This window comes from Branchiostoma belcheri, unplaced genomic scaffold, assembly GCF_001625305.1.
Source record: "Branchiostoma belcheri isolate BF01 breed outbred unplaced genomic scaffold, Haploidv18h27 scaffold318, whole genome shotgun sequence".
NCBI lineage: Eukaryota > Metazoa > Chordata > Leptocardii > Amphioxiformes > Branchiostomatidae > Branchiostoma > Branchiostoma belcheri.
In genome coordinates this window covers 16767-27160 of record NW_017803930.1, presented here as the reverse complement: position 1 = coordinate 27160, position 10394 = coordinate 16767, and the positions used below count along the sequence as shown (strand labels likewise).

Here is a 10394-nt window from a genome sequence, read left to right as displayed (position 1 = left end):
ATTTTATGTGCCTAAGACCTTCAAAATGTATCAAATCTCATCATTGTTAGTTTTTGCATACCTGCAATAAGATTAGTAAAGCTTTCGAGATCCAAAGTACTTGTTGTTGCATCTTTGTTCTCATATAGCTACCATTTGAGAACCTTTGCCAGTTTTGCACTGGGGTAAGTTTGGAATAGTCCACTTTTGCGTGGGAGGGACATGGACTGAAATATTATGTATTTGCTCCCAAGCAAATGTCGGCCTTTCTAGTCTTATCTTTGTTTCATTCTGTGGTTGGTGTGCTTCGGCTCTCCACCAGATCATGTTATGGTCGCTTAGGCCTAGAGGGCTGATTATCTCTGGTTTATAATAATTACCTTTCGGATCGGTGATTATCAAATCAAGGATTGCTTGACCCCTCGTCGGAGTGTCCACGACCTGGATCAGACCATTTCCACTGCTTATGTCACTAATGTCCAGTCTGTTCAGGTCACCAAGGATAACCACTCCTGCTTCTGGATGCTTTGTTCTTATTCGGTCCGTTTCTGTGATTAGGTGTTCCAGCAGGTCATCTTGGTGTGGAGAGGCTGGTGGGTTGTACACTGTGCAAGTGACCACCTCTGATAATCCCCTCGGCAAACGCCTGGGTCGTGCCGAGACCCATAAACATTCTAACTCCTGCGGTACTGATATGTCGTGCAAAATCGTAACCGATAGTGAGTCTTTGACACAGAGGGCAGCCCCTCCCCCTCTTCTATTTGGACGACTTTTGGAGAACCAAGTATATCCATCTACGGATAGGCACATCTCAGGCATGTCAGGTGTAAACCGTGACTCCGTCACAGCTGCAATTCCTACGTCATGCTGTAGCAGGATGGTTCGTCTAGCCTATTCACCAACGACCTGGGGTTACATAACAAAAATGTCGGGTCGTTTGGCTGTCGCCTCTTGTCCACACGCACCTTGTCCAAGTTCTTCAATACTTTCTCCCTGTGAAAGAGAGCCTGAAAGGACCTTTCAGGTGTTTTGTGATGATTTCCGATCACAACAGGAATCGGCCTCAAAACGTTCTTCTCACCTCTGCATCCCCAAGCATGGAAAGTCTTTTTGATCCCACAATCGATAAAAGATCGTTTTACTGTTGCAGTCAGATTTGAGTGACACCTGAGGGCCTGAGGACAAGTAACGGATGACACAGATTTAGTAATCTGCATGTCCGTAATGTGTTGCTGTTCCGCATTTCTGATATAAAAGATTGGAGATACATGCCCTTAAGACGTTGGTTGATGGAAGATATAATTTGGGGCAAATTGAAGGTAGAAGACAAGGACGAATGCCACACATAGGCAAAACCGCTTTCCTCTAGTGTCTTAGGAACACCAGAAGCCCAGCATTTGGCACCTGCCGCATCTAAATCAAATTGGCACAGCAAGGTTACAAGAAGATTTGAGCACATTTAAAGACTGTTCGAAGAATTTTAGGTGCACGGCTTCGATCTGGGATGAGGGCCCTCATGCCTCTGCTGTGTAAGTATTTGTTGTTTGCCTTGAAAGTGCCAGCTGAACTTACAACAATGCCTAGATAACAATAGTTATTTACAATTTCGACTATATTATTATTGAGCAGGAAGTGACAGTTTTTCGGTAATCGACCTCCTTTAGTAAAGACAATAACCTTAGTTTTCTTGAGATTCACATTCAATTGCCATAATTACCTTCGCCAAGAATTGACGAAGTTTATGTTTTCCTGGCCGTGTGTCTGTCTGTGTGTCTGTCTGTCACCAGCATAACTCGAGAAAGCTTAGATGGATTATCTTGGTATTTGGTAGGTGGGTAGGTCTTGATAAGACCTGGAAATGATAAGATTTTGGACCCCCTAGAGGCTTGTTATGGTACTGCAGCCAAACTTCTGGTTTTGATATCTCATGATCTAGACATGCCGGGGTGACGAAATTTGAATGGTAGGTAGGTCTTACCGAAACGTTCGTAACTAACTGTGGGGTTCGACAAGGTTGTAACTCGAGTCCAACACTGTTCAATTTATTTATAAGCGATTTAACGGATGAGTTTAATGACCATTGGTGTGATCCTCCTGGCTTACATAAAATGAAAGTGCCATGCTTGTTATATGCAGACGATCTAGTTCTTTTCTCTGAGGTTTGCAGACCTTGTTGGGATTCAGAGAAAAGAACTAGATCGTCTGCATATAACAAGCATGACACTTTCATTTTATGTAAGCCAGGAGGATCACACCAATGGTCATTAAACTCATCCGTTAAATCGCTTATAAATAAATTGAACAGTGTTGGACTCAAGTTACAACCTTGTCGAACCCCACAGTTAGTTACGAACGTTTCGGTAAGACCGTGGCTAGTTTAAACACAATTTGTTGTTTTGGAATACATGTCTTTTATAGTAAGTAAGAATTTGCCTCCTATTCCAAATTTATTTAATTTTAGTAGAAGGCCTTTTCGCCAAACAGAATCAAATGCTTTGCTAAAATCTACAAAGCAAGCATAAAGTTGTGAATTTCTGCTTAGATATTTACTAACTAATGTGGACAATACAAATAGGTTTTCAGTTGTTCTAAATTTCATTCTAAAACCGGCCTGTTTGTGAAGATTAATCATCCAGGATAATACTAATAAGAAAAGTTTGAATCTTTACTTCTGGATAAAATAAGAAAATAATGTCAGACGTTTCAGACGCCGTCCGGCATCTTTCATCAGTGAAATATTCAAAATTGCGGTAGAACTCGGAACGGCACCGTTAATTCTAAAAGTATTTATGTTCTAAATAAACAAATAATAAGTTAGCAACAAGCGTTCTATAGATTCTATATACAATACACATGGTAAAGTATTAACTAATGTAATGTTAAAGATAAGTGAGTCCCTAGATATGCTGTAAAGTAGAATCCCATGTACTTGAAAGTTCAACTCTAAGTCCTCCCTTCCTGTTGAGTGATGGTTTATAAAGTCTTTCATAAATCGCCTCCTTGACTCCACGCTCAAACCAGCGCGCCTCCCGGTCCAAGATGTCCGTTGATTCAAGATGAAAAGAATGTCCTTTATGTTTGTCCAGATGGTGCCATATGGCCGAAGAAAATCCACTGTTACTGGCCCTGCAGTGTTGCTTATATCTTTCCTTGAGCGGCTGACTGGTCTCCCCGATGTACGTTTCTTTGCATTGATGATCTTCACATTTTAGTCTGTAAATGACATCCGATTTCACACAGTTTTTAAGTTGTTTTTTTTTTTGTTTCCAGCATAGGATCGGTGACTTATCAACTTGCACGGTTCTTAGCCAACATCATTGGTCCTCTGGTTGGTAAATCAGAACATCATGTAAAAAACAGTGAAGACTTTGTCAACAAAATCAAGGATATTTGTGTTGAAAATGATGAGATTATCACATCCTACGATGTATGTTCACTGTTTACCTGCATACCCCCTAAAGGAGCTGTTGACGTGGTAAGAGAATTCCTTGAAGCTGATGACACCCTGAAAGAGAGATCTAAATTGTCAGTCAACCAGATCTGTCAACTCTTGGAACTTTGCCTTGAATGTACATATTTTACTTATGATGGCAAGTTTTACAAGCAAGTACAAGGTTGCGCTATGGGTTCTCCCGTATCTCCTATCGTGGCCAATCTCTACATGGAGAAGTTCGAACTTAAAGCTATCAATAGCTTTCCTGGTACCCCTCCTGCCAACTGGTTTAGATACGTGGATGACACATGGTGTCGGCTCAAGAAGGGATTGGCGGACAGTTTTTTCGAACACATTAACAAGGTTGACAAACATATCAGCTTTACTCAGGAGACCAGTCAAGATAACACACTACCTTTCTTGGATGCCAAACTACATGTAGAGACAGACGGTCACATTGAGGTGGAGGTTTATCGTAAACCTACTCACACCGATCAATATCTCATCTTTGATTCTCACCACCCTTGGAACAGAAACTTGGTGTGATAAGAACCTTGTTTCATCGAGCAGACACCTTGATTACTTCGGCTGAAGCCAGAGCCAAGGAACATACTCACCTCAAGAAAGCTCTATCCAAGTGTGGATATCAACAATGGACTTTTAACAAAGCACTTAAGCCTTCCGACTCATCTAAGAAGACGTCAAGAAACTCACAGTTAGACAGGACTAAAACAGTCAACATTTCCATCCCATACATCCAAGGAGTTTCGGAGAAGATAAGACGTATCTTACACAACTACAACATCGCCACCAACTTCAAACCATGTCGCACTCTCAGACAGATGTTGTTTCATCCAAAGGACAAACTTAAAAACTGTGTGAAATCGGATGTCATTTACAGACTAAAATGTGAAGATCATCAATGCAAAGAAACGTACATCGGGGAGACCAGTCAGCCGCTCAAGGAAAGATATAAGCAACACTGCAGGGCCAGTAACAGTGGATTTTCTTCGGCCATATGGCACCATCTGGACAAACATAAATGACATTCTTTTCATCTTGAATCAACGGACATCTTGGACCGGGAGGCGCGCTGGTTTGAGCGTGGAGTCAAGGAGGCGATTTATGAAAGACTTTATAAACCATCACTCAACAGGAAGGGAGGACTTAGAGTTGAACTTTCAAGTACATGGGATTCTACTTTACAGCATATCTAGGGACTCACTTATCTTTAACATTACATTAGTTAATACTTTACGATGTGTATTGTATATAGAATCTATAGAACGCTTGTTGCTAACTTATTATTTGTTTATTTAGAACATAAATACTTTTAGAATTAACGGTGCCGTTCCGAGTTCTACCGCAATTTTGAATATTTCACTGATGAAAGATGCCGGACGGCGTCTGAAACGTCTGACATTATTTTCTTATTTTATCCAGAAGTAAAGATTCAAACTTTTCTTATTAAAACCGGCCTGTTGTGGTTTGAAAAGGCTGTAATGTTCTGCAAAGTTAACAACCGAGACAACTAAATATTCCCCTATAGTTGTCTGGGAGCGATGCGTCTCCAGATTTATGACTAGGAACAATATGGCATTAAGACCATTCTTAAGGATAATAACCGTTTTGCAGACGTCATGGCACCACGGGAGTAGGTAGTGTGTGAACTGAGCTCCTGTCTGGATTACCATTTTGGTCAAAAGTTGAGCCTGTGGACTAGTCTTTACCCTCGAAATTGTACACGAAGTTCTTTAAAGACACAACCTTGGTCTCCTTGGAAAGCTGGCAAAATGACTTCACGAACAAAACGACTAGCATCGACGAAAAGACAAGACTCGGCTGGGGACATGGACGACCGACATGGCGGCGACACAGATCCATCTCCGTCGGACTTTAAGGCGTTTGTGCGGAACCAATTTCAGAAGACTTTGGAAGGACAGAGTGCGCTACACGCAGAGGTAAGGTCTTTAGAGGAAAACTTGGAGAAAAATGTCCAATCGCTTGAGTCAAGAATGGAGAAAGTTGAAACGAGAATGACGGAGACCCAGAAAAATTTCAAATAATCTACGCGCGAAACCACTGACCGGATTACGTCAATCACCAAACAAATGAAAGCGACAGAAGAACTGGAAGAAATGAAGAAGAAATGTAACAAACTTCAGCGTTTTTCCCGTAGGAATAATATCTGAATAATCGGCCGGAAAGTGGAAAAGGGAGAAAACTGTATCGTCACATGTCAAAATTGAACGGGCACATCCTGATGGTCCGGTCAACAACAGTAAAGATAAAACTCCACAGCATATCCTCTTCAAGCTAATCAGCTACCAAGATAAGGTGAAGATCATGAAGGTTGCAAGAGTCAAGCTGAAAGATGAAAGCTTTCACTTTACAGACGACCTTACGGCAACTGATCTTCAGGAGAAACGCAATTGGCGAGAGAACCGTAAACAGGCTTATGAAAGAGGATTGGAATACAGGTCTACAATGGATATTGGAGAGATGGGAAAGGAAAATCAGTATCCTTCTAAAAAGGGTACGATAACATTGTACTGGTAAGGGTTTATCCCTACTATATTCGCAAAATGCAGGATATCAAACACTACAATGTTTGGCTCTCAAGTTTATCTACACGGTGAGCCTCATAACACCTACTCAACTGTTCATTATGTCAGGCCGTGTTCTGCCGACTATTTCGTTGTTGTTTGTAATTTTTGTCTTGTTTTTCTCAGTGATTTTTACTCTGTTTACAAACGTACAAATAGGTCTGAAACCCGATCCACCTGCTGTTCCTAACCTACCGTTGTCAATCAAGAGGTTCACCTGCTCTGCTGATTTGCATATAAAAAAGACCGACTTATTTCCGTCCACATTCCGATCGATACACCCCCACTCCTTTCCCTTGGCGCTCCAAAGTAATATATATCTTTCTATAGCCAGTTTTAATTGTAATGGGTTGAGAAATAAAGAAAAAAGACGGGAAATCTTTACGTAATTACCTTCTTGAGAGACAAACCACACAAAGTTTTTTGTTTACAAGAAACACACTCCAGTCAGGATGGGGAAAAAGAATGGACAGCAGAATGGGGGGGGGGCAGATTGTGTTCTGTCACGGATGGACAAATAGTTGCGGGGCTTAGATATTGTTTAAGAATGATTTGTCGTTTCAGATAAGAAAGATGATAAAGGGGGATTTATTTTATTAGATTTGACTGTCGCTAAACTTCGCATCTGTCTTGTTATATTCGCCAAACAAAGACGATGAAGTATTTTTTGAAAACTTACAAAGAATTATTTTGAAAATGGTAAACTGTAATGATAATGTAATATTGACAGGTGATTTTGATACTGTAATTAATGTAAATAAGGATAGAGTAGGCGAACACTCAGTCAACTATCATCCGCATGCCACCCAGGCAATTCTGGAACTTTCTGATACACTTGACTTAGTGGATATTTGGCGGTTAAATAACCCAGAAACGAAACGATACACGTGGCGGAGGAAAAGGCAAGCCAGTCGCTTAGATTATTTTTGATTTCGTTTGCCTTAGTAGCCAAAGTATTAAATTCCTCGATTGGAGAACCTTTTAAATCCGACCATCGCTTAATTCATTTAGATGTTATAACAGATGATACCCCACAGGGACCCGGATATTGGATGTTTGACTCTACCCTCTTAAAAGATAAAACCTTTCTAAAAGAAACAAAATAATTTATTAGAGAATGTTTTAAAATAAAACTTCTGCTGAACCAAGAATTGTCTGGGACGCATTTAAGTGCTCATTTAGGGGCCATTGTATCAAATTTGCATATTGGAAAAAAGAATAAATTCTCTTGCAAGAAAAAAAAATACTTGGGGAATTAAGAGTTGCATAACGAAGTTGATAATCAAAAATCACATTCCTTTTCAATGCTGGAAGAATTGAAACAGAGATAGAATGATATTCAGAGTCTTTACGGGGATAGACGGTTAAAACTGTTTGAATCTGCTACAACGCAACAAATCAAAGAAAAATGTTTCTAAACCGTTGATACAAAATGGAATATAGACAACTAATTCTATGGACATTTTAAATGAACAGGTCAATTATTACTCATCTTTGTATTCGTTAGAAGTAGAACCATTACCTCTGAAGACAGAGGATATCTACCAGTCTTTCTTTGTAAAGGAGAACATACCGACCCTTACATTGGAACAGTCCCATAACTGTGAAGGTAAAAAAGATGGAAACGAATTGTGGGAGGCCATCCTGACATTCAAACCTGGTTTGGATGGCATCACAATAGAAGTATACAAAGAATTTTTTATCTTCTCAAACAGCCCATGTTGGACTGTTTAAGGTAATTAGGGACACCGGTCTGAGCAACAGCGCGAAACAATTCAATAGTGTTCTCCCCCGGTGCCAGTGGCACCCGGCTGTGAAGAGAAATTGGCACCTCGACCAGGCTGACCACCGGGGGAGGAGCGAAAGGTCCTCGCGTGTGGACACTCGATCTTCTCTTCTTCGCAAGCTCCGAAGAGAACTATGTTTCCCGTCTATTTCACAGACAAACACACACAATTAGGGTAGTGAGCTCACCGTCACCTCAGTACGGTCGGGCATTTATTGCAATTGGCTCCTCAACTCAGTAACGCCATTACTCTCTACACATTGTAGCTCTCATAGCATGTACATACTTATACAGGAGCCTAATACAACAACAACAAGTCATGTGCTGCGAGCTGGCGACCTATTTTACCCTGGTTGCCAATTGTTTAGCCAAAGTCGGGCTGGTCGGTTAAACCAAGGCTCTGTCCAGCGGATGTTTAACGCATCCTGACTTGTAAGTAACTTCTAACCGGCGAAGTTCAAAAGCTCATCTGCGTGAACAAGGTTGAAAACATCCTGGCTAAGCAAAAGATGCGTTACAGGTACACCTGAATAACTACTGACCTTCGTAAGTTAAGTGGTTCAAAATACGACAATAACACAGTTCTGGAGTATATCAGAGGTTACAGCTACACAACATACTGAGTACAGCAAATGGCCACAATGTGACTGGGAACGCTAGCAAGGCAGGTATCTTGCAGAGAAGAGACAACATGAAGGTTATGTAACAACTGATTACGTACGCTAAGTCGCAGGTACCATTGAGGATGACGTACAGTGTTATGACGAAATGTACGAGTCTAGATAAGTCAGTAAGAACTAAGGTAGCGCGGTGTCTAATGAGATGAGAAAACATAACTAACGTCCTAGAATCCAGGTGTTCTCGGGTTAGTCATGGGAGGGTTGGGTGGGAATGTGACCGTACAGAGAAAGGTTGAGCCACGAATGACCCTTACGAGGGTTAGGGAGGAAGGGTCAGAGGGTAAAGGGGCGGAATAATTAGTATCAGGGTAGGGGTCACGTGATTGTCTGTTCAGCCGACGGGAAACGAGATTTCGGATGCGCTACCTCTACATGCCTGACGAGAAGGCACATACAACACACGTGTTTGACCTGACCCCAGCGCTGGTCCCAATGCTCCGAGCCTCGCTGGCAGGTTCCATGCTGATACGCCTCGCAGTAGCGCGCCCTGTTGTTATCGCGTGGGAAGCGCGTCGGTCCCCGGGGTGTGGGAGGAGCTCGGGGAGCCCCAGCCTGAGTGCGATAATGGCTTTCTCTGGTTTCGTCGATGGCATCCTTGTCTGCCCAAGTTAACGTGCCGTTCTCCATAGAGTACAAGACGGCGGCATGTGTTTCACGCACGACTTCCCATTGATAGTAAGAGGCATCATACATCAAGTCCGCGAGATGTTGGAGCTTAAACTTTAGGGATCCCTGGACCCGTTTCTTCTCGATGAGGTTTTTGACGTATTCATACGTAAACATAGGTGTCGACAAATCATCGAACGTGACACAACCAACGCCTGTCTTACCCTTACCGGGGAAGTGCACGTGGTGATTTGGCCAGTCCACTTTAGCCCAGTCCGAAACACAATAATTGGTAGTCTTATTGCGGCCACTCTTCTTGCCCTTACCTCGGCGGCGGGACCTGCGCGGCGACGAAGACGAAACCGACGTACTGTCCGAGTCGGTGGCACGGTATCGGCGCGACTTGTTCCCTTTTCGTCGGCTTCTGGTAGTGGTGCGGGGAGACTTGGCCTTGTTGGCCGACGAAGAATAGACGCGATGCCGGGAACTGTGGTGATTTCTTTTTTTCTAAAGACCTCGTCCAAAGTCTGCTCGACACGTCTGGCCAAGGCCTTGTCTTCACGGAGGTCACGCACAGTTGCCTGTTCCCCGTCGCTCGCCTCTGACCAGGGACCCTTCGCCAGGTCTTTGATTCGGCTCTCCCGCCGCAGCTTCTGCTGCAGAGACCGCCGGGCCCTGTCAGCACGTTGCCTGTCCGCGTCGCTGTCCGAGGCGTCTGGTGGTGACGAGAGGGTCACGGCGCACTTCCTGGTGCCGTAAGGACCAACATGCCCCTTCACTGGCAGCCTGTCACTGTACAGGCTTTCGGTTTAGTCATCGTGAACCGCGAACGTGATAAAGAAACGAAAAATTGAGAAAAGGGGGGAGAGCAAAGGCCACGTGCGCGTCCTCGCCTAGCTCTGTCCGGTGTTGAGGGGTGACGGCGGGGCCACATGTTCCCGGGCCGTGCTGGGCGGAAGTGCGAAGGGGCTGACCGGAAGAAGGAGAGACACGGGCGGCGGGCAGATTTTTTCGCAAATTAAAAAAAAATGACGTGGGGTGACATTTTTCCCCTATGAAAAGGGTCAGCGCTCAGAAACCCAGAAGGAGGGGATAATCGCATTACTGTTAAAACATGACGCTGAAGGAAATTATAAAGACCCCACCAGTCTGGGTAACTGGAGACCTGTCACCTTGTTAACCTGTGATAATAGAATACTTGCCAAATGCATTTCACTTTGTTTGAAAAACGTTATCACTGATGTGATACATATAGACCAAACAGGATTCCTACCTGGGCGGTCAATTAGTGACAATATTAGGAA

General features: G+C 43.1%; 1 pseudogene; it reads right to left on the bottom strand.

Moving 5' to 3' along the window:
- Window positions 1-7319: 7319 nt before the first annotated feature.
- LOC109474768 lies at window positions 7320-9907 on the bottom strand (annotated as a pseudogene).
- Between the last annotated feature and the right edge of the window lie 487 nt (window positions 9908-10394).